Raw genomic sequence first — 26331 nt, 5'->3', positions numbered from 1 at the left:
TCAACCAGCCAATGATTGTTTTAGGACAGACCTGTATTCGGCATGTTTTGAAATTGCATATCGATTTAATAATTTCCATGACCTCCGCCGGCACTAGTAGTGGAAATAATATTATAATGTATTGATCATGGATTGTGCAGCAGATCATAAGCTGAAGATGAACGGCTCAGGAATTATGCATGAAAGTTGGATATTTTTTTTTTTTTTTTCTTTATTACTCATTGTTAAAATGAGTACCCGAATAATGCCTATGTTTATAGTGTATATTTTTATATATAAGTTGCTTTGTTATATTTTGTTTTGATTTTGTTTTGTTTGACAAAAAATACTATTTTGTCTTTGTTTATCTGTTTATGTATATATTTTCTTGTTTTGAACAAAATGTTGGCAATTGCCGGTGACGTTCTGTAATAAATTCAATTCATTCAATTCATGAAGGTGGATCCAAAAATATGGTCTAATTACGGCACATTTAACGTCCGGATTAAGGGTAAGTGATGAATGAAAATCAAATCGAATGCTTGGCAATAGATAAGAGAGAGAGAGAAAGAGAGAGGGGAGAGAGAGGCACATGTTTTACAGCTAACAATGTCCCGAACAATGCACGGTTGTATACACGCGTACATATTTTCACCGCTCTTACCGAGTGTTTCGCACACATACATAAGGGTCTGAAAACAGCCGAGAAAGACTACACTGGGCGAAGGTTTTCAGCGGTGATTCACGCTTCAGTGAACGCAACTATCTCGAAAAGGGGACTTTTCAAACGTTCTCGGAAAACCGGGAGTTTCCCTGACTGATTTAAAGAGTCGTAACAATACTAATACTCATAGGAAATCCAGACACATTGATGATTAGTAGATGTGTCTTATTTGGCAATCATGCTAATAGTATCAATACTACAGATATATATGGATCAAAGTAGAACAGTTAAATTATTGTTATAGATTTAAGCGAAATTTCTTGTAATGATGTTTGAAACTATCAACAGAAATGGCATTCTGGATTTCTTCCGGGAGTTTGTTCCAAGTTACTGCTCCGGCATATTTAAAGGATTGTTTAAATAGGGATATATTAGGTTTGGGTAATACTACATTTAGTGAATTTGCATTCCTAGTGTTCATGCCATGGCGATCGAAGTACATTTCAATTTCATTTGATAAGCGGGGAGGGGCAACGCCCCTTATACACTTGTACATGAGAATTGCCAGAAAATAATCTCGACGTTGGTCAATAGTTTGCCAGGAGAGTTGATTTATCAATGCATTCCCGCTCGCAATTTGATAGTCAGAAATTCCAGATACATATCTGGCAGCTCTTTTTTGCAATCTGATTAGGGGCAATTGTAGGCCTTCTGGACAGTTGCCCCAAACAGAAATTGCATAGTCTATACAGGGCTGAATTATGCATTTATACAGGATATTTAGTACATGTGAACTCAGGAATTTACTCAATTTGCCTAAAGAGTAGATCTTATAGGCAATCGATTTACATAATTCTCTTAAATATACATTCCACTTCAGGTTTTCATCTATCACAATGCCTAAATACCTTATGGACTTTACCTGTTCAATCAGATCATTATTAATATATATTAAATGTATCAGATGATCTTAATTTAATTAGTATTGTTTTTGCTTTGCTTGTATTAATGCGTAATCGATTTCGGTTATACCAGTCATTTAAGGCGTCTACATCTTTATGTAATTTCTTTGTTACATCTTCCAACTTACTGTCAGAGGCAAATACTACTACATCATCAGCATATATGCTGCAAGTACCTTCAGTAATACATTCAGATATATCATTAATAAAAATTAAGAACAGGATGGGGGCCAGAACACTGCCCTGCGGTACTCCAATTGAAAGCCTTTTGATATTAGATAATTTACCTTTGGAAAATACAGCTTGCTTTCTATTACTTAAGTAGTTTTTGAACCAAGTAAACATATTATTGATAATTCCATATTTTTCGAGTTTGAATAGAAGAAGTCCATGATCTACACAATCAAAACATTTTTAGAGATGTCTAGAAAGCATGCAGCAACCATTTCTTTCATATTTAATGCATCATAGAAATCATCTAAGACACGATGTAGGCACGTTATTGTTGAATGGTTCGGAAGAAATGCGTATTGATCAACATTAATCATGTCATGCTTTTGAAGGTAGGATAGTAGTTGAGATTGTATTTCCTTTTCTATGATTTTGGGGATGTGACTAACGACTGAGATTGGTCGGTAATTTGATTTTTCGTCTTTTGAACCCTTACCTTTGAAAAGTGGTGTCGTATGTGCAATTTTGCAGTCAGCAAGTACAATTCATGTATCTAAACTAGTGTTAAAGATGTCACATAAGGATTGGGCAATAAAAGGGGCAGCTAATTTCAATAATTTTGTATCACAGTCAAGGATATCTAAGTTACTATTTGAGTCCAAATTGTCCAATTGCCGTAGAATCTTTGAACAGTCAATTGGTTGAAAATTGAATTTATAGATACATGGTGGATGATTAAACATTTAATTTTCTTTGCGAAATGATTTAGAGATATTCTTACTGGTATCAATAAAATAATTATTCATTTCATTACATTCAACAATACAACTAGGGTCGACAGATTTCGACACCCCATGAATCTTATTCAGTTCTGACCACGACTTCTAAGAATTATTTTTATGTTTCTTGTGTACATCACGGAATATTCTTATTTCCGCTTTCGGATAAGACAAGTAATATAGTTTTTTGCCTTCTTATATTTTTCATAATATTCAGTGCGTATTTCATATTAATCAGAAGTCACTGACTTTCTTTTGAGAAAATTTCTAGTGTAGATGAGTTTTACAATGTCAGGGGTCATCCAAGGGCATATTCTATCTTACTCTTGCTGTTTTGATAGGTGCGTGTTCATTACATATTGTCAGAAAAGATTTCTTCCAGGTGTTCCATGTTTCTTCAACTGGACCGTTATTGACTCCTTTGAATATTTCAGCATTTTCCACAGAAGCAATGAACTTATTTACATCGAATGATTTATAGTCACGAAAACGACGACATTTGTGTTGTTTCTTTTTGTGAAGAAATCAATGCATGTATATCATATAATGGTCGCTCATAGAAATTTCTGCTACATCACATATAACATGTTTCTGAGGAATTGAGCTTAATATGTGGTCTATACAGGTTGAAGGAGTCAAGGTTACTCTAGTAGGTTTACGTATCATTTGTGTTAACAGAAATACATTTTCTAAGAGATTTATGTGATTTTCATGGAGTGATTCATCAACTCTATAATCTATATTAAAATCACCCATGATCACTAAATCAGATGGATCATCGGTTGCCTTTTCAAACACATCCAACATATTTTTAAAGTAATCAGTATTAGAGTCAGGTGGTCTATATAGACCACATATTAACAGATTATCAGACAAGGATATTTTTAAGTTTATCCATATCGCCTCTATTTCAGAACTTTAAAGATCATCGCGTTGAGTACATGATAATGTGTTTTTGACATATATACAAACACCACCACCACGGCGACCATCTGATCTATCCATACGGAAAAGTGCATATCCATCTATTGATACCAGATTATCACTTATAGTTTTAGATAGCCAAGTTTCAGAAATGCAATACATCAAGTTCAGTTTTCTGCAAGAGAAATCGCAGTTCTTCTAGTTTCCCATACATACTACAGGCATTTAAGTGAGCTAGATTGAGACCATTGTATTTCTTGAGTTTATTTATAATAATAATAATAATAATTAAGACTTATATCGCGCCAAATCCACTCTGTAGAGTGCTCAAGGCGCTTTTTAGGAAATTATAAAAGAAATTAAGAAGAATTGAACAGAAATGTTTTGAGGTAATTTTTGAAAGTTTCAGAAGTCAAGCACTGTTTGATGTTATGAGGGAGGCTGTTCCATAGCTTCGAGGATGAGTAAACAAATGATCTTTCACCCCAGGTTTTGGAAACTTTGGGGGTAACAAGAGAATTGGAAAGGGAGGAACGTAAGGATCTTGAAGGGGTATAACTTTTGATCAGTGAAATAAGGTACTAGGGAGATATGCCATGAACACAATGGAAAGTTAACAACAAAATCTTGAACATAATACGCTGTTTTACAGGGAGCCAATGTAAGGATCTTAAAATAGGAGTAATGTGAGTGCGCCTGGTGGATAGAGAAACGATGCGAGCGGCAGCATTTTGAAGTTTCTGAACTTTCACTAACTGATTCTTGGGTAGATTAAACAATAGGGAATTTCCAAAATCAAGACGGGACGAAATTAAAGCATGAACCAATTTTTCTGTGGCCGGTCGAGACAAGTAATTCCTAATAAAACCAATATTTCGCAATTGGTAGCGAACTGATCTACAAATAAAAGAAATGTGATTCGACATTGTCATGTGAGAATCAAAAACTATACCAAGATTGCGACAAGAACTTGACAAATTTACAGTGAGACCAGAAATGAGATGGAGTCGATGTGGATTTTACTAAGCTGTACTTTGGAGCCAAAAAGAAGAAATTCACATTTGGTTGGATTCAACTTAAGAGAGTGAGAAGTCAGCCAATTGTGAACATCAACCATGCAACATTCAAGACGATGGATGGAACTTTCTGCAGCTAGTTGATCCGAATTAAAAGAAATCATGAGTTGGATATACATACATTATAATCATTAGAGTCAGATATTGACATAATGTTCAAGTCTGAGCAAATATCATGATCATCAACATTGTCACTAACTAGTTCTGCGAGAGTTAACTGTCGTTCATCGGCCACAAGTTTCCTGTCTGGTCCGTCCAAACGTGGGGAAATTCCCGGCCGCGGGGTGTGCGCCTATGATTGGTCATCCGGTGATCTGTTAAACGCGGTTGGTCGTGCTCAGTAGAGGAATAATGCCGTAGATGGCTTATGATATTTCGAGCGTAGGCGACGATACCACTCCTATTCAGATGAATGCCGTCTGACGAGAGATGAATGTGCGGGAGAATCACGTCATTGTCTATGATCGACAATCCGCGTTGATTGGCCAGAAGTTTGATGTGGGCGTTAACTTTGTCAACTCTTTGGCGTTGGCTGGGGGATTCACCATATCGATGTATGATGGTCGATAATGTGAGATTAGGTACATCACAGAGGGTGATTATTTCATCACATAGGGATGAAAATTTTGCAATAATCACGTCATTGTTATCACTACGTATATTATTTGTTCCAAGGTGTAGAATCACTTCATCAGGAGGAGTAGACGTTGTGAGGTCACAGATGGCGTCATAAGCATTTTCAATTTTGGCTCCTGGTAGAGATTTACATTTGATCCTTCGACGTTATGACAGCTTTTTCGGCTGTATGCATTTGATCAAAGAGTCACCAATAAGTAGAATATCGCCTTTATTTGACTCTGTTGATTTGACGCTTTGTTCACGTTTGTTTTTGGTCGATTTAGATACAAAGATCTCCTGTTGTTTGGATCGATAATCAGCAATCTGAGACTCAAATGATTGACCATTGTTGTCTACCTCATTACGAGTTGGGGTATTTAGGCCCACATTGGTTTTTGCTACACTGGGCACATTGTCTATCGTTTGGTCAATTGTTATGGACATTGTCTCGATTTGTTGCATTAGAACGTGGAGCATAGGTTCAATGACGCAGCACTGGCATGGATCAATATCTCTTTGTTTGGGATTACTGTCCCGTAGATCTGTAGGGTGACCACCATTACCAAGATGACCATCTTTGCCAGTTTTAATGAAATGACGGCATATATATCTCTTCGTTCAATGATGGATAAATCGACTTAAGTTCACTAGTCATAATATCAATAATGTTTTTATTGGAATCATGAGTGGGATAGCTGGAGGCATGAATGTGCCTTGATGCTGTCTGTAGACTGGGTTTGGTGACATACTTAGGCAGTTTGAATTTAAAGTTGTTCGTACCAGGTTCCCCACTGCAATGATTGGTTTTAAGTGAAGTCATATTCATTTTAGATGTTCAACTTGATAAATTGTCACTAAGATCACTAATCACTAATTCAGAATATGAGTTATAGATCAGACTAAGTGAGTCAACGTACCACTTTAGAAGACACAGTAGGTTTCATTGAGTACTGTCGTATTCATTCCAACAAGAAGCATGTAAAGAAAGACACACATGGGACTGGGCGAATAGAATGAAGGGCAACTCCAATATTCCAATGAAAGTCAATCATCTGTCCCAGTTGGTAATGCGTTAGAAATCAATATGATCACAACAATTTTTTTTTAATAATAATCATAATGATGATGACTCTGATGGCAATAACATTAAGGGGATTAAAGGAAGACATTCATATATTTATACATAGAGTAGAATTCACTGAGAAAAAAGTTTCATAAAAAATCGGATAAGAAATTATAAAGTTATTGAAATTTGAAATTTAGTAATATTTTGTGAAAAAGAGTCGTCATAAATATTCATTACGTGGGCTGATGATGTCACATCCCCACTTTCCGTTTTTTATGTTACTACATAAAATCATAATTATTCAATTATTTCATACTTGTGTGAATAATATGTCTCCCTTATAATGAAATAAGTTGCAGTATACAAATAGCGAATAGGCATGAGTGCAATGGTGCGAGATTTCGCATGAGGTGAAAGAAAGATGCTTTATTCAACGAGGCGTTAGCCGAGTTGAATAGAGGGTTTCTGTCGTTCACCGAATGCGAAATCTTGCACCATTGCACGAATAAGAATATTCGCTATTTGTGTTGTACAACGCCTCGGAATCTAGCGAAAATATGAAAAAAAACAAGAGTTTTTCCCTCCAGTAATCTATAATAGGGAGCAAAAATATTGAAAGCGAAAAGCAACGAACGTAGAGGGCAGCAACACACAAGCGTGTTGCTTTTAGGAAGGTCCACTTCGCTCAGATTTTGTGACCACCTTCTCCCAGAGCACTTTTTTGGAAGATTGTAGAGTTGATTTTTTTCGTTTGTTCAATTTTATTATTTTTTATTGATAATGAAGCCTCCAAGGAAATATGTTAAATAATATTATTTTGGTATATTTGTATTTTTTAAAAATTGTAAGACAAAAGGTAATCATGATTCTTGTAGTTTACGTAGCAATAAAAATACATAGACTGATGACATTTGTGTTACCGCTCTTCTGCTTAATTTCGCTGCCCCTACCAATCTACACAAGCTAACGCCAAGCCAAGACCGTGATGTTCTGGTCTGGCCGCGCCGAAACTTCCCCGGTCACCTGTACCTCGGTGCGCGTACTGCGCTGCGCGAATGATATGCGGGCCGCACTGCACTGGCAGGATAATCTCGACGCGACTCGACTTAGCTAGATATGGACTTGAAGGATATAGGCTTGGTCTGTCATTAATGTGGCACTATGGCGAATGAGGTACGATAAATATTCAAGGTTAGAATTTTACTTTTCACTTACTATGTAAATTGTGGTCTGAAAATCTAGAACAATCCTGCTATATCCACAAATCCAACCCACATTTTGCAATCCATCAGGCAGGATCGAATACGGCCACTAAACTTACTAGCAAAGCCAAGTCCTAGACCTAGTCTAACGTTAGACATAATATTAGACAGAAATTATCTGGTTTTAGTATCAAGCTATGTATATTCCGAAGGGTCTTGACTTGAGAACGATCAAGGCGCAAAGGTCTATGTCACATCTACCATTTTCATACCATAATTTTACAAAAATTTGTGTTAGCATATGCATGCAGGCAACCGTACCCTACCTCAGCATCGACCGGCCCGGGGCACCGGCGCGGTCAATGTCAGCCATGGCGCTTGTATACTCAAGAGGCGGTGCTAGTTGTTTAGGCGCATTATGGTGCAGCGAAATTTTATATTATGGAAAATACAGGAAAAAATATTTTATATTTTTACGCATCATATTTGATGTAAAAACTTTTCAAGCAAAAATAATGTTAAAGAGGAAATGAAAATAAATCAACTCTACAATCTACTAAAAAAGTGCTCTGAGAGGATTTCGGTGGTCACAAAATGAGCTTGACTAAATCCGGGTGAAATTAGCAGACTGATTTATTCATGACAGAATTTAATCCTGTTTTACTGAAGATGTACAAAAATTTGAGACAATCATTTAGTGATATATTATTTTCAAAATGTGGTAAATTATTTTTCAATATCTAATACATTTTTAGTTTTTGTCTCACCTGCGAAGCAGAGTGAGACTATAGGCGCCGCTTTTCCGACGGCGGCGGCGTCAACATCAAATCTTAACCTGAGGTTAAGTTTTTGAAATGACGTCATAACTTAGAAAGTATATGGAGCTAGTTAATAAAACTTGGTCATAAGGTAATGAAGTATTACTGAACATCCTATCAGAGTTTCATGTCACATGACCAAGGTCAAAGGTCATTTAGGGTCAATGAACTTAGACCATGTTGGAGGGATCAACATCGAAATCTTAACCTGAGGTTAAGTTTTTGAAATGTCATCATAACTTTAAAAATATATGGACCTAGTTCATGAAACTTGGACATAAGCTTAATCAAGTATCACTGAACATCCTGCACGAGTTTCACGTCACATGACCAAGGTCAAAGGTCATTTAGGGTCAATGAACTTTGGCCGAATTGCGGATATCTGTTGAATTCCCATCATAACTTTGAAAGTTTATGGATCTGATTCATGAAACTTGGACATAATAGTAATCAAGCATCACTGAACATTTTGTGCAAGTTTCAGGTCTCATGATTAAGGTCAAAGGTCATTTAGGGTCAATGAACTTTGGCCGAATTGGGGGTATCTGTTGAATTACCATCATAACTTTGAAAGTTTATTGGTCTAGTTCATTAAACTTGGATATTATAGTAATCAAGTATCTCTGAACATCCTGTGCACGTTTCAGGTCACATGACCAAGGTCAAAGGTCAATGAACTTTGGCCGAACTGGGTGTATCTGTTGAATTACCATCATATCTCTGTAAGTTTATTGATCTAGTTCATAAAAAGTGGACATAAGAGTAACCATGTATCACTGAACATCTTGTGCGAGTTAGAGTAGTATTCAAAGTCAGCACTGCTGCTATATTGAACTGCGTGGTGCAGGTGAGACGGCCAGAGGCATTCCACTTGTTATTGTTTTAATCTACTTTTGTCATAATCTGTTAGCTTACCTCTATTTTGCTGTCACTCCGTGAGTGTATTGTATCGGATCATGGTTACGTTGGCATGACTACCAAATTGTTCGCGCACTTCATTTGTATGCGCGTATCAAGTGGACCTTCCAGGCCCCCGAAGCTACCGCCATTTTGTTTAATCCATTAGAAGCTAAAATAAGCCCTCATTAAAATTAATTTCGTACGATGCTCCCTCGTCAACTGTGGTTTTGTACGTGTATTAGACAATACGCACATCAGCGCAATGACAAAGGTCAACTTGGCAAATTTATTAATGTATTCATTTTGTTACGCGCTCGTGACGCGAAGGATTCAGCGAATCAAGCAAGCGCAAATCTGAGACGATACGTTGCGCTTTATAAAGTATCGATATCACAAGCGATATCACTTAAAAACAAAACAATGTTTGTATTGCGTCTTATAGGCCTATGCTAATTTTAAAAGGGAAGATGAAAAGAGAAAATAAAGTCGTGATTAGGTAAAAAAAGTCTAGTGCTTTTGCCATCCTCAAATTTTCACATGTTAAGATATACCAGCAATCTTAGTTTTTAACAAATGTAAAGACTCTGAATAGCCGGCAGAGGCCGCGGAAATATCCAAGGGGGCTTTTGTAGCTGACCCAAAAAATGTATTTTCTTTTTTATTTGGGGGGGGGGTGGGGGTGGGGCAAATCTTGGTTATTACAATGATGATATTCATTGTCACTGGTTGAGTATGAATACTGAAAAAAATAACTTTCACCACTAAAAGAGTCATTTCTTGTTACAAATTTCGAGAAGCAAAAAAAAAAAAAAAATCTTCATGGATCCCCGTGCCTGCTTTCTTCTGGCGTCCGTTTCATAATGAATTACACTGAGCTATTTAAACATCGCTATTATTGTGATAACCGTGGGAACCTTGATTATGATTGGTATTCGTAGTTACCATAGTTATAACTCATGATGAAACGGGCCCCAATCATGTTCAATATGTTTCCTGACCCTTTATTCTCCAGCATTTCTTACTCCGTTTTTTCCCATTTAATCATTTTCCCACTCATGTTCTTTTGTGCCGCCTTTCTCCTACATATGAAGAGTTTTTTAAAAGGGGTTAGGTCCATTTTTAATCAAATTTGATTGTTATGTCTTAATTGATTTTTAGAAGCTCTATAAGATGATACCATAGAAAAATTGAAATTCCTATAAAAAAGTGAACTAAGAATAGAAAATTCACTTTTTTTAAAAGGGGTTAGGTCCATACATAATTTTTCTGGAAAATAATATCTTAAACAAATATGAAGATAAGTAGATTTCTTTTATACCCAATTTTAAATTTCTCATGGTAGGGTATCATGAAAATTCATTTTCGCATAAGAATATTGCAATATGGGAGAATAAAAAAAATGATTTTCTTGGAGTGGCCCTAGCCCCTTTTGCAACTTAACTCTTCATATATTTCCTTCTTCTTTTCCCACTTGTTATCTGTCTCCAAAAATCTCGTCTAATTCTCTTCCACCCCTTTTGTCCCTACTTCCAACATAAGCTCTCTTACCACCCCCTCTAAATTATCTCTTCATATGTGCCCCTCCATTTCTTTCTCATCTCTTTTCAACCCACTTCTCATCACTCTTTCCCTCTCTCGATCTCCGTCTCATTTTGAATTTTGCCAATTCCAAATCCCTTTCATTTTAGCTCTGTACAAATACTATATGAACACAAATGAAAGACATGAAGGAATTCTCTGGTTAGTGGTGAATTTGTTTAATTACCCAGAGGATTAAGCTTTACCCTTTTTTAAGCGTATGTTAATACTTTGAACCAAAAAAAAAATTTGTATGCTGGAGGGGGGGGGCACAATTCCCCCTACCTTTTGAACCACTGAAAAGTGCCTTTTTATGCAAGAAAAATGCCCCCTCACGAACGTGTACTGTGTCCCTTAATTTCACCTGATGATAACCTGTTTTAGGTAATACCAATTAGTTCTCTTCCTTATATGCATTTTTTTTACTCAAAAATGCCCCCCCCCTAAAAAAAATGTGTTCTGTGCCCTTCCATCTGAGGGCCTGTTTTATGTGTTACAAAGTGCCCCCTGGCCTTCTTGAAAGTGCCCTTTCTTGAATCACTGCCCCTTTTTACCCAAGAAAAGTGCTCCTAAAGAACTTGTTCTGTGCCCCTTTCACCTGAGAAAGATCTGCTTTATGGTCACCATGACGAGTGCCCTTTGAAGCAAGAAAACAATATTTCCATTTCTATAATATACTTCTGAATGAAATCCTATTTGTACATTAAGTTTAATAATTCATGTGAGTGGGGTATATAAGCAGTTTCGTACAGATGGAGGGGGTTGAAGGACTCTTGCCCATAGGCGGCGGAAGCGGGGGGATAGGGGGACCTGTTCCCCCCTAATTTTTTTGTTGAGAATTTATTTTTTTGGCTCGTCAATTTTTTTTCCTGCGTCCCCCCTAAATTCAGGTAGACCCCCCCCCTTAAAATTGTTGTGGCCCCCCTAAAATTGTGGTTGACAACCTTTTTTTTGCTGGAAATTGTTGTGGTCCCTTTTAAGATTTAGGTGGATAAATTCAGGTGGACCCCCCTAAATTTTTTGCCTTACGCCGCCATTGCTCTTGCCCCCCCAAAAAAAAAAAATCACAACCAAGAAAAAAAAGAAAAAAAAAGCAAAGGGTGAAATATATCATTTTGAATATTTTTCCGAAATCTATCACAAAAAATTGGATATTTGTTTTTAAAATGTCAAAATTTTGCTCACTCGCAACTTTTTAAAAATTTCACATAAAACAGCATTTTCCCTGTGCCCCCCCCCCCCCCCACTTTCAACTTTAATCCGCCGCTCCTATTTGTCTGTTTATAGCTTCTCTCTTTGCAACCAGTTTTAATGAAAATCAATAAGAAATTTAATACGTCATGAATTTGGGTTGTGATAATAATTTTTTTTTAAATCGGACTTGGAAAAAAAAACCTTTTCCATCTTCATCACGTGGTTTCTAAGTCTTCAATGTTGAATTGTTGGATTTCTTGAATGAAAACATCTGTTACACCAGTCCTGCAGATTGAAAAAATAGAGAAAGAAAATCAATTAAATTGTCATGATTAATAAAACATAAATGTTTTAAGAAAAGTGAGACTATGCATATATAGGAAATCTTACTTCTACTAATTATAAACTTGTACTTCTATAAAGCATATCACTTAAACATGTTCTCTGCAGTTTACATACCACTTTCCATTCTAACTACATGTACTCTTTGAAAAAAATGTCAGATATTTCTTGTAAATATGAATATATAAATTAACATATGTAAATTATATGAATAGTCAGAATTAAAGTTGATATGTTTTGTTCCAAAGAATATTTTGATCTGTAATTAAAAACGACACTAACTATAATCTAAAAACAAAATTGAAATGGGTTTTTCAAAGGCAGGTCTATTTGTTGCCCAAAAAATGTGAAGAACCTCCATTATCAAAAATAATCACTAACTAACTCACTCACTCATATAACTGCTGTAATTTGTATTTCTCTTTGTGGTCCAGTCACTGTTCTATTAGGCCTACTTCACCAATTATTTATTATCATCAATCACCTCCATGGAAATTGTCAAACTGCATCATCATATTAGACAAAATGTAAAACAAAACCCAAAAATCGTAAATCTACAAATATGAATATCACACTAAAGAATGAATAAAATGAATTTTATAAAATACAACTCATGAAAATAAATATTGCTTTGTTTATAAACAAATAGGTAATGAAAAGGCAATTTAATTACTAGTAGATCAAGGACATGACCTTATTTTATAAATTTGCTCCAGGTACATAACTTTTGACATTGGTTCTACTTTAGACTCGAGAGCCTGTATATTTAAGTGTATATTCAGTACAGATCCTACCTCTTTGTGGCTCAGGTTATTTTTATTTAATGTAAACGTGGTTAATATTCAATGCATGTAATGTATCTGTAATTTTGAATTGGTTAGTTTAACTTTTAGACCTGGATGAGAATCTGCAAAATGATGCACGCACTTATGATCATCATCTTGAACCACATAGGTAGACCTCTATACTGTTTTTCTTGTCCTTCAAACTCAACCTGTTTTTCTTGTTCTCCAAACTCAACCTGTTTGTGAAAGAAAAGAGAGTACAATATTAAATAAGAAGTAATATTTTTCATGGCCGTATGTATAGGGGAGGGATTTGGGTAAGAGCTGAAATGTGAAAACCTTCATCAAAAAAAAGAATTGCATGACATCCTTCAATTTTATTTTAGAAAATACACAAAACGGCCATAGGTAATATTGTTTACTTCTGGCCCTCGCTTTCTGAATTTTAGGTTTCTCTAGATTTTTTCCCATGTCTGCCCCCCCCCCAAAAAAAAAAAAAAGAAACATCTGCATCTTTTTATTTCCGAATCTTATTTCATTTGACTTTAACATAATTTCATCTCATGCACTAGGTCTAGATCTATTTGTAAGAAAGTAAAGATCTAGTCCAAGACTCAGAGCTGTGCAACAGCATTCGCGTATCTAAATTACTCGTAGGTCTAGATCTAGATAGTAACGATGGACTCTCGATCTATCGACCTAGAAAGTAAAGCTTTGGTTCTAAACCCAGATCTGGGCCTATATGGATTTGATGTCTGACTTTGACTTTTATTCATGGCTAAAAGTTTAAACTTCATTGCCATTATTGACCAAGATTAGATCTAGTCCTTGGTCCACTGACAGGCATACTCGTACATGTAAATGAATTCGTTTAGGCCCACACCTAGATCTAGGCCTAAATTACAGACCTAGATCATAAGCCCTGGGGGTAAGTGTCACGTGTTGGGAAAATATAATAGGCGTTGTGCAACAATAAATATCTATTGCATTAAATCCGTTGTCAATTCAATTTTTTAGTGCTTTGAGGAAAAAAATGAATAAACCTAATTTCGTACAATAACATACAAAGGAACAAGTGGACATGTGACATCATCAGCCCACCTAATGAATATTCATGACGACTGTTTTCGCAAAATATTGCTAAATTTTTAAATTCAATAACTTATTGTTACCCGATTTTGATGAAATTTTTCGGTATTTCGCTCAGTGAATTATGCTCTATTTATTAAACTATAAATACTTTCAGCCCAGACCATCCCTTTAATAATAATAAGAAGAAGGTGAAGGAGAAGAATAATGACAATAATAATTACAATAACAATAAAAATAATGATAATGATGATTATGATAATAGTAATACTAATAATGATAATGATGATAACAATATTAAAGGAATAAATAAATAATGAGTGTGATTTTTGCAGTGCGCAGACGAGAGTTGGAAATTACAGCCTTCTTTATTCATATATTTATAACGAGAACAATTTTGTGAAAATGCTAAACACAAAGTATAAGACGTTTCCCCCGCCCCCCCCCAAAAAAAAAAAAAATCTCCCCAAACCGTGCTTATTTGCAGGCAGAAAAAAACCTTGACACTACCTACCGGCCTGCAAAAGTCTCGATCGCAAGCTTATGAATATTCGTGTTACAATAGCGAATGGGCGAGTAGTGTTGGGTGAGGAACATCATACCGCTCTGTCATTGGTCATTTCCGAGCTGAATGCCTTCGCACATTCGCCATTGCTCTGCCCGTAGAAGTACATGTATTGCTACACACAACCGTTATGTCACACGTGTCTCTAGGGGAAATATCCGAAATCAACTCTTCAAAATAATGATGCAAAAATACAATTTTACTCAAAAAATGTTTATGTAAACCACTTCTTTTTATGAGATAAAATGAATTGTAAATTAATTGCCAGTATAAAAACATAAACACGCAGAATAAGGTGTCGATTTTCTGGCTGTAAAATTGCTTAAACAAAAAATTTTACTTTGGCACGTATATGTGCCAATGGCACTAGCGGGCTAAGGTCACGCATAGCTGCCAATGGCTCTTAAATTGTTAAGCACCGTTCACCATACAGACTTCTACCAGAGGAACACTGGCTACCATTCACCATACACAATCCACTATGAAAATGCTATTCACCATTCAGACTCCACCATAAAAACAACATAGACTATTCGATTAAAACCCCTTTCACCATTCAGACTCCACCATTAAAACACTACGTCCATTCAGACTCCACCATTCACTATTCAGACTCCACCATTAAAACACCATACACCACTCAGACTCCACATTTCATCACAATTAAAATACCATTCACCGTACAGACTACCATTAAGCACCCGATTCACCATACAGACATCTACCATAGGAACACTGCCTAGCATTGTCATCACAATTAAAATACCATTCACCATACATACTACCATTCACCATAAAGACTTCCACCATTGGAACACTTGCTACCAGTGCCATCACAAAACACCATTCACGATACACACTCCACCATTAAAATGCTATTCACCATTCAGATTCTACCACAAAACAACATTCACCATTTAGACAATTCGATTAAAACCCCTTTTCGCCATTCAGAATCCACCATTAAAACACCATACACCATTCAGACTCCACCATTCAAATACCATTGAAATACCACATACCATTAAAGATACCATTAATTGATTTACCAATGGATTTTTTTGTAAGGGCAAGGCCTTGATGTCGCTCGATATTCAAGGGGGGGTAGTTCTTACAAGTCAAATTTCTCATTTAAGCCTAATTAAAAAAGTACTTAATAAGGATTCTATCACTAATGCGAGGGCATGGCCGTACACACATTTATTTTCCGAGGGGGGGGGGGCAAGGCGTATCAAAAAGTAACTCGAGGGAGCAAAGCGACCGAACTTGTCATTAGGACTCTTTTGCACGGGAACGAAGCAGCTAACCTTGTTATATGGATTCTTGCATCATCTTAAAGAGACAATTAACCCTGACGAAAAGTTTGTTGTAAAAATGCAAGGCGAATATTGGTTTGAGAATGAAAGCAATTAAGAATAAGAAATATATTTCAATTCAATTCAATTCGTTTTATTCAATCCTTTAAAAAATCAATATACAAAACAAAATATATACAAAATCATACATGAATGTATTTCAAGTTTATATCATTATTATTTGTGAAGTCGTATAAAACGCTTAAATTTTAACATTTTAATAGTTTTTTATGACTAAAAAATTAAATAAAGATGCAAGACAGTGTACAATTAACTAATTTCTATCTTTATTAGAAAATGGCATTTGATTATTTTTTTTTAATTCATGATACATGGGAAGTTGCTCATAATTATGGCGCAACAAATTAAAAGAATTTTAAAATAAATCTTTTGATGGATTTTCTTCGAACATTCACCATGACTTTTCATTATTATATTTCCTATTTGAACCATTAACATTTGGTTAGGGTAAACTTCCGCTTTAAGTTTAATCGAAGATTTCATAGCACACTAAATTCTCATTTCAACAAGTATGTTACCAAAATGAAGTGATATCAAAATGGTGGTAAATCACACGGGGCACAGAACATGCGCTTGGTATTGGGGAGTAGACGAGAGGTGAGCAAAAAAAAAAAACAAGTGGAATGCCTCTGGCCGTCTCACCTGCATCACGCGGTTCAATATAGCAGCAGTGCTGACTTTGAAAACTACTCTAACTCGCACAAGATGTTCAATGATACATGGTTACTCTTATGTCAATTTTTTATGAACTAGACCAATAAACTTACAGAGATATGATTCAATAAAAAAACCCAACATGGCCAAAGTTCATTGACCTTACATGACCTTTGACCTTGATCATGTGACCTGAAACTCGCACAGGACGTTCAGTGATACTTGATTACTCTTATGTCCAAGTTTCATGAATCAGATCCATAAACTTTCAAAGTTATGATGGTAATTCAACAGATACACCCAATTCGGCCAAAGTTCATTGACCCTAAATGACCTTTGACCTTAATCATGAGACCTGAAACTTGCACAAAATGTTCAGTGATGCTTGATTACTATTATGTCTAAGTTTCATGAATCAGATCCATAAACTTTCAAAGTTATGATGGGAATTCAACAGATACCCCCAATTCGGCCAAAGTTCATTGACCCTAAATGACCTTTGACCTTGGTCATGTGACATGAAACTCATGCAGGATGTTCAGTGATACTTGATTAACCTTATTTTCAAGTTTCATGAACTAGGTCCATATACTTTCTAAGTTATGATGACATTTCAAAAACTTAACCTCAGGTTAAGATTTTGATGTTGATTCCTCCAACATGGTCTAAATTCATTGACCCTAAATGACCTTTGACCTTGGTCATGTGACATGAAACTCTAATAGGATGTTTAGTAATACTTGATTAACTTTATGGCCAAGTTTCATGAACTAGGTTCATATACTTTCTAAGTTATGATGTCATTTAAAAAACTTAACCTCAGGTTAAGATTTGATGTTGACGCCGCCGCCGTCGGAAAAGCGGCACCTATAGTCTCACTCTGCTATGCAGGTGAGACAAAAACAAACAAAAACGAGGGACCAGACATGGCGTATGGGGGAACTTTTATAAGAGGCTGCGAGTGGGCGAAGCGAGTGATCAAAACTTTTGAGCTGTTTCATACAAACTGTAGCTTTCAGTGACATGAAATTTAAGAAATATCACATTTCAATCAAAGAGTTGGCTAGCTGGAAAATGAGAAGGCGGATTTTCGAGCGGGAGAGATCAAACAGAGTAGGTATCAGTTGGACCTGCACGCAAAAATACTATCAACGATCATTGGATGTGTACGTAGTACAGTTTTCAGGTCCAGTGAACTACACTTGGTCCAATATACCCATTTGGTCCATTTACCACTTGGTCCAATGTCCATTTGGAATAATGTGTATGATGCTACCGCGTGTTAGTAGAATGTGTGCATGCCCCCACAGCGCTTGCTTCTCATACCTCTACATACGTATTAATTTTTTTTTTAAATTATGACTTCCACTATCAGATATACAATAAATTTCTCTTCAGATCTCAAAATCAAAATTTTTATGTTTTCATAAAATTAATTTCTCACTTGCCGTTTGTTTTAAAAGCCAAAAAAAAAACACGAAACAAGACAAGATAAAAATGTTAAAATTCCTTGGATTACAACATATGAATACTAATAATTCCATGTCCAATTACAGATTCGAAATTCAAAAAACGAGACCAAAAAATACAGATCCTCGACAAAAAAATCAATGAAATTTTTTTTGCCCGATTTCATTGGTTGAAATGAAGAAAAACAATACATGTAATGAAATGTCCAATATCCGTTTACATTACTTGGTTAACTGTGGACAAAAAATAGGAAAATAAAGGGAAAAAAGGAGGAACAACTATGTTATACATGTATTGTTTGTTGTGCTTTTGTTGAAAATTACAAGTCAAAGGGATGCTCCAGGCTGGAAATGTTTATAATTCAATAAATACAGTAAAATTCGGATACCAAATAGCAAAGTCATTGAATTTTAAAGATTTGCATTATTTCGGTGAAACGGGTCTAGGCATGTCTATATGAATATTCATTTGGTGTGCTGATAATGTCATTTCCCCCACTTGTTCTTTTGTATTTTATTGTATGAAATTAGGTTTATTCAAAATTTTTCTACCAAGAAATTAAACAATTGGATTGTACTGATTAAGTGCATTAGTTATTTATTACCGCAACTTATTTTATCATAATGGAATTCCAATATTTTATAGCATTGTAATAAAAAGGAATTACCAATACTACCTACCCTTTCTTTTGGTAAGCAAAAGTTGAAATGGCTGTTTCTTGTATTATAGTTATGCATTTCGGGAACCAGATTAAAGTTTGATCCAATGTAATGGTTCGATCTATTGTGATAGATTTTATACACGTGGTGCAAAATAAGATGTTTTGATCTTTTGTTGACTTCAAGAAAACCTGCTCCAGAGAGTTTTGTGTAGCCAACACGGGTTCTAGGACCAGAACAGTTAATGAATCTAACCATTTTATTCTGTATAAATTTCAACTTCTTTTCATCGAGTACGCTTATGCCACTAAACCAAGCAGGGTCAAATAAACTCTGAATAAGGACAAAACAGAGAATACGCCTAGCTTTTTTATCCATACAAATTTGATACCTGTACAGAAATTTCAAACGGGCATTCGCCTTTTTTACGATTGATTCTACTAAAGATGAAAATTAAAGGGAGCTAGTCAACTCAATGCCTAAATACTTTACAGATTCTTTCCTCTGAATTTTATAATTGTATGATACTCCAAATTCAAATGTAGTTTTATAATTACTTTTAGAACAAAACAGAATGCTTTTGATTTTGCCTTAGTTTAACGATAATCTATTACCAGTCATCCAATCGACAGATGTAGACAGCTGTTCGCTAAGTTTTTCCTCAACAAATTTTGGGTTGGAATCTGAACAAAGTAGTGCGCTATCATCTGCATACAATAATAATTTACAGTAAGCTTTTATACAAATAGACATGCCATTGATCTAAGTTGAAAACAGGTTTGGGCCTGAAATACTTCCCTGTGGAACTCCACACGTTATAGGCATGAGTTTGGAACGAATATCGCGAATAGTCACCTCTTGATGTTGATTCGACAAGTAGGATTTGAACCATGCTACAGTAGCCCCGTCATAACCTATTATTTGTATTTTTTCAACAAGATACCATGATAAACTGTATCAAATGCTTTTTGAAGATCTACAAATACCATCCCATTGTATTGTTCCTGACAAATATTAGTTCTCAGATAATCAATCAAGTAAATAAGGCATGTCTCAGTCGAAAAGTCATGTCGAGAACCAGACTGATATTCGTAAATCATATCATTTTCTTTAACATATAGCTATAGTTTTCAACAGAAGTTTCATCTTTCTTCTAATGAATAGGAGTAAACTTTTGCAATTTTCATATCCTCTGGGAAAGTGCTAGTAAAGATAGATAGATTGATCAAGAAATCTAATGGTTTGTACAAACTCTTTGCTCCTTCTTTTAGAAATTTAGCAGGTATCAAATCTAACCCAGTGCTTTTTGATACATTTAGTTTATACAACTCATTAAAAATGAATTGATCACAATGGGCCTTACGTTAGATCAACGAGCTTGGTAGCCTTGGTTTAATAGGTCTAGTCCGCATATAAAACTAGTCCTAGGCCTAATAGTCCAGTCAATATAGGGTTTGACCCACCACTAATTGCAACACGAGATATTCCACTGCAATACTTTCCAGGAAGGTCCCCTAAACAATATACTAAAAGTCCCAAGAAATCCAAGCAGCGGAAATTTATGAAATTTGCATATTATGCAAATTAGCCATAAAAAGTTAGAAAAATAAGGAAAATAGCCCAAGATTACAAATTGAGTGTCCAAAACAATTCAATTTGATCAAAAATTCATGATAAATAACTGTTTTCAATGTGTTTGGTCAAAGTGCAAAAAAATCTACCTCATTTGCATAATATGCAGATAAGCATCCTTATATGGGAAAATGTCTAGGTATTATGATTTTTCTCTCATTAACTGCTTGAAATTTTCATTAATTTTGAAATTTACATGCTGCTATCACTAAAGACGTTGAAAACATTTGTATTCAGCTTAGTGTCTGTACTGTAATTTGCATATTATTCAAATAAATAAATAAAAGTATCTAACACGTTATGAATATTCAAGAAAACACACTGGTGATACATCCCTCAAAAATTGCAAGTAGATTATCTATTGAAATTGGAATATGATAATACCTTACAGGAAAGTTTTCAAGCACCATATTAAAAGTCCATAAATATACAAGCATAGGAAAATCACAAAATTTGCATTTTATGCAAATTAGCCATAATAAATCACAAATAAGGAAAATAATACAAATATTGGAAATCAAGTGCAGAAAACAACACAAATTGATCTGAGCCCATGATAAGTTTTACAAATCTATTTTTTAAATGAAAAATCGTAAATAAATTTACCTCATTTGCATATATATGAGCATTATTGTAAGGAAAAAAATCAAGAAATTTTGATTTTTCTCACAAGAACAATAATGAAAACATTTCAGTCTAGATCAATATGATGTGATCACTAAGAATGGCAAATACATTTATAATCAGCTTAATATCTGAAGTGTAATTTACATATTCTGCAAATAAGCATACAACATGTTATAAATATTCAAAGAAACACATACGTATTTTTTCCTCGAAAATTCCATATCGATTATGTGTATTAACCATGATGACCTTCCCTACACTTTTGCTTGGTTGGTATGGAATTTTGTCACGAGCAGTTACCCCACTCATATTGTACAATGAGTCCCTTCTACATGGATCCCACTGCTTGAATGCTTCATTATTTCCATCCATTGCTCTCTTCTTGACTTTGGAGATACTTCGTTTCTTGCGAGTATAGTCCACGCTAGCAAGCTCCTGGATTGCCAAAGATCAACACAAAATGTCACACCCATACAAATATAAGCCCATTAGCTTCGAATATTTGGTCCTTGTATCACATCACTTAACTTATAAACTTGGGGCTTTGTATTTAAAGCGCTTAACGATAAATCTCCACCCTACATATCAGAACTCTTATCTCAGCATGACCAACACGCAGTCTCAGATCAGCATATCAAGCAGTGCTGAGGGAATCTCTCAGCCACACAACCTGGGGTGACAGAGCCTTCTACATCTCTTGGCCATAGCTGTGGAATAGCCTTCCCCAATTTATCAGGAGAGCAGAGACCCAATCAACTTTTGAGTCTTACCTGAAGACCTTTCTGTATCCCAAGAATAACTCAATTGTAGCATTACTAGGACAGTACTTGAACTGAATGATGATTCTAAGCACTGTTTGAAGACCATGAAGACATTGACATTTGAGAGATATTTCCTATTTTTGAGCAAGTGCCATGAGCGCCCAGCTGAGGCGGATACCGGCACTTTATAAGAACCCATCATCATCAACAACACTTGTCTTGGTGGTGAAAAGGAGTACTTCCTTGGATCACAAGGTCTCTGGGTATACTTAATAAGAGTAACAATGGGCATTTGCCTATACGAGCGACATGAAAGCCAATCATAAATTAATGATGAAGGCTTAAAGTGCATTATAGACATCTTTCTCAGATACTGGATTCGTGATTAGACGTTCTTGCTGAATCCAGTTGCTGCTTCATGATGAAGCATCCATTTTCTGTTCTTTTTTCTTTGATAAATCTCCTATGGCAACCACCTCCAAATGTTAAAGCTATAGTTTCTTAGTAAGTTGGATGCAAATGATAATATTAATTTCCTGATATTTATGGTAAACATAAATTCCTCAGTGAGATAATGAACAAACCAGATGGAGGACTAAGCCAGCTAGATTATTGCCTTTCCAACAAGATGACACGAGTTAACATCACCATCAAATACCATCCAACATTGATAAGACAGTGAGTACCATTTCAAGGATTAATTTGCCACAGTGTGTTACTCATGGGCATACTGTGATGTTATCCAGAGGAATAAACCTTTAGTAATTATGGTATGACTAAAGATGTTATTCTGGAGGAATGCTAACTTTAATAGTGTCATGCAGATGTACTTTGGACAATCTCTGTACTCTGTACTAAAATCCGACAAGTCGAGCATAGAAGACTGAATGCATGTCAATAGGATTTTAGCAAGAACATACCGTCAATCATGCCTTCTTCCGACACAAGTTGCCTCAATGAGACAATGGACATAAGTTGTGTCGGAAGATGTCAAGAGTTTTAGAGAAAGGCTGGGAAGGCTTGCACATTTTAGAGCTCTAAAAGCATCACTAAGGTAAAGCTCAGAATTAATACAATGCATTAAAGAGGACCATATGAGGGTTTGTAGACAAGCTTATAATGCATAATTTGTTGACCGGATTGACAATGATCCAGGCTGTAACAATTAGCTTGTAGGGAGCCCTTAATATCAAAAGATATGACTACATTGGAATAGCATTATTAAAGGAAGGCAAAGATCTTAGTAATTACCACTGAAGATGATGACGCTGATCTACAAGTCCTGGGACCCAGTCCTGACCCAGATATGGCCAGATAACATATGGTTTAGTCAAGCAGGTGTAGCCAGACTACTGAAGAAATTGTTAAAAAAAAACCTGCATGAAGCTACTAGGCCAGACGGAATCTCTGCTACACTTCTTAATGATCTTACCTGCCGTAAGTGTAAGTGTAAGTTTGCTTTTCCTGGCCTCCCTTGATCATGTTTATACAGTGAAATATCAAGAAAGTCTAAGTCGTTCCCATCCACACAAGAAAGGGTTGTCAACTCTAACTAACTACACACGAATTCAAATACTGTGCTTTGTTCTTGCAAACCCATCATCTTGTCAGGCTGACAATTCGGCTTAGGAAACGAAGAACGTATTTCCAGTATTTTACCTTGAATATTAATATTAGGATTTGAATGCCTAGTGGCAGTATATTAATTTGAAAAACTGAAATGTTTTCACTGCAGTCAATGTGATAAAAATTTCTTGACATTGTCCCTATAAGGATACTTATTTGCATAATATGCAAATGAGGCAGATTCGCTAGCTTTTTAAAATAAAGACATTGAACTTATTTATTCATCATGAACTGATGAACTTTTGTTAAAAATTACTTGCTGACATTTAATTTGTAATGTTTGGATTGATTTTCTAATTTTTTATTTTCTTAAATGGCTAATTTGCATAATATGCAAAATAATTTTCAGGCATTGGGATGAATTCTCATGCTTAGTGATATAGTAGCATACAAATGTCAACATTAATGGAATGTTTTCAAGCAGTTTATATGAGAAAAATCACAATATCTTGACATTTTTCCATATAAGGATGCTTATTTGCATAATATGCAAATGAGGTAGAAATTTTTGCACTTTTGATTAAAAACATGGAATTCAGTTATTTATCATGAATTTCTATTCAAATTTAATTGTTTTGGACATTTAATTTGTAATCTCCGGATTATTTCCCTTCTTTTTCTAATTTCTCATGGCTAATTTGCATAATATGCAAATTTCATAATTTCCACTGCTTGGATTTCATTGGACTTTTAGTATGTTGTTTAGGGGACCTTTCTGGAAAGCATTTCAGTGGAATATCTCGTGTTGCAATAAGCGGTTGGCTACCCCCTATTTTGGCTAGATTGACTGGACTATAAATAAATCTAGTCTAGATCTAGTCTCGTGTCTAGATCTGGATCTTGATAAACGACTCTGATCAACACTCATTATCAGTGGCGTAACTACGGGGGGATAGGGGATCACGTGCCCCCCCCCCCCCCCCCCCCCCATTGGCTGGCAAAAAAAACGGGGAAAATGAGAAAAAGAAGGAGAAAATGACGAAGAAAGGAAGAGAAAGGTATTTGGAAAAAAGAAATTATTGTTCTTTATGATTATAATTATAATGAGGTTATACTACAGAATCTTCATCATCAATATCTTCTTCTTCAACAACATTACACGTTGTTTCTAAATCCATATCTAGATATAGATTCTTGGTTTTCTTCCATTCCATGATCGAACTACTCTTTAGCAGTGTGGAGAAATCGCACGTTCACTAACATTAGGTTTTGCACATCAAGTGAAGCTTGATGTGGGAGAGCCATTCACGTAATGATACTCTCATATACGTCATGAAATTCGAGTCCATTCACAGACCGATGCGAGGCATTTGTCGGAGAGGCATTTCAGTGCTTTTTAAAAGGCGATTTCCATCTTGTTTATTATTTTCGTTACTTTCGAATGGCCTTGTGATAATCCCAAAATCATTACCTTTCCATTAGTATACGATCAAGTCATAATCAATATCTTCAAAATCAATATATTTCTCGTTAAAAAAACTTATTTTATATCATTTTGCTTGTCGATTTTTTTCTTACTAAATTTTCTTCTTATCAAGTTAGCATAGTTGGTAAAAGCAAAGAATATGCTCATCGTTTAATTACTTTTACACTTCTTCGAACAGGTATCCGTGTGTGACTATACGAGAGCTAATATTGACGCACCATGGTTCTGTTTAGCGCCAAAGAAGACCCAATTAAATTGTTCAAACTTCGCATGGACCTGTGCAAACAAAAAATATTCATCACAGCTTCTGAAATCTGCAATGAATAAGAAAGAAGGCCAATTATTCAAGATGTAAGTTCACCTTTGTATTTGTATCATGTAATATACACATACTCATTCGAATGTCGATAGACATGTATGTGAATGGGTAGCTCTGTATATAATCGTCTTCGCTAAAAATGGCGGAGGTAAAAATTACATAGGCAAGAAAGGCTAAGGTCGATATCAGTATTGAAAAAATACAAAATTTGCCATTATTTGTGGCCCTGGCTTATGTCGGCGAAATAGGCTTATAATCTCATTAAATATTGTAGAAGCCCTCTGCCTTATAACGGCCGGCTACTTGGTGCCAGGCATGGATGTCGAGCGTGGGGGGTGTCTGAAAATATTGTACCGAACCAGTCCGATTCGGTTTTGGCTATAATGTTTAATCATATTTAGATGGCGCTGTAGCACTTAGCGCGTTAGAGCTGAAATGATTGATGGACGCAGGCCCCCGAAGCTACCGTCATTTTGTTTAATCCATTATAAGCTAAAATAAGCCCTCATTAATATCAATTTCGTATGATGGTCCCTCTTCAACTGTCGTTTTGTACGTGTATTAGACAATACGCACATCGGAGCAATGACAAAGGTCAACTTGTGAAATTCATTTATGTATTCATTGTGTTACGCTTTCATGACGAGAAGGATTCAGCGAATCAAGCAAGCGCAAATCTGAGACGATACGTTGTGCTCTATAAAGTATCGATATCACAAGCGATATCACTTAAAAACATAGCATTTTTTGTATTGAGTGTTGTATTAGACCTATGCTAATTATAAAAGGGAAGATGAAAATAGTACATCAAGTAGTGATAAGGTAAAGCGGTCTCCATTGCTGTTGCCATCTCCAATAAGAAATACAGCAATCTCAGTTTTAACGAATATAAAGAATGTCGACTCTAAATAGCCGGCAGAGGCCGCGGAAAGATCAAGGGGGCTGTTGTAAATACCAAAAAGGTTTATTTTTATTTTTTTTGGGGGGGTGGGGGCAAAACCTTTGTTACAATTTTATGGTAATTTACATTGGTTAAGTATGGTTCCTGAAAAAATAACTGTCACCACTA

The sequence above is a fragment of the Lytechinus variegatus genome, chromosome 1, assembly GCF_018143015.1.
Source record: "Lytechinus variegatus isolate NC3 chromosome 1, Lvar_3.0, whole genome shotgun sequence".
NCBI lineage: Eukaryota > Metazoa > Echinodermata > Echinoidea > Temnopleuroida > Toxopneustidae > Lytechinus > Lytechinus variegatus.
This window is presented reverse-complemented; position numbering follows the sequence as displayed.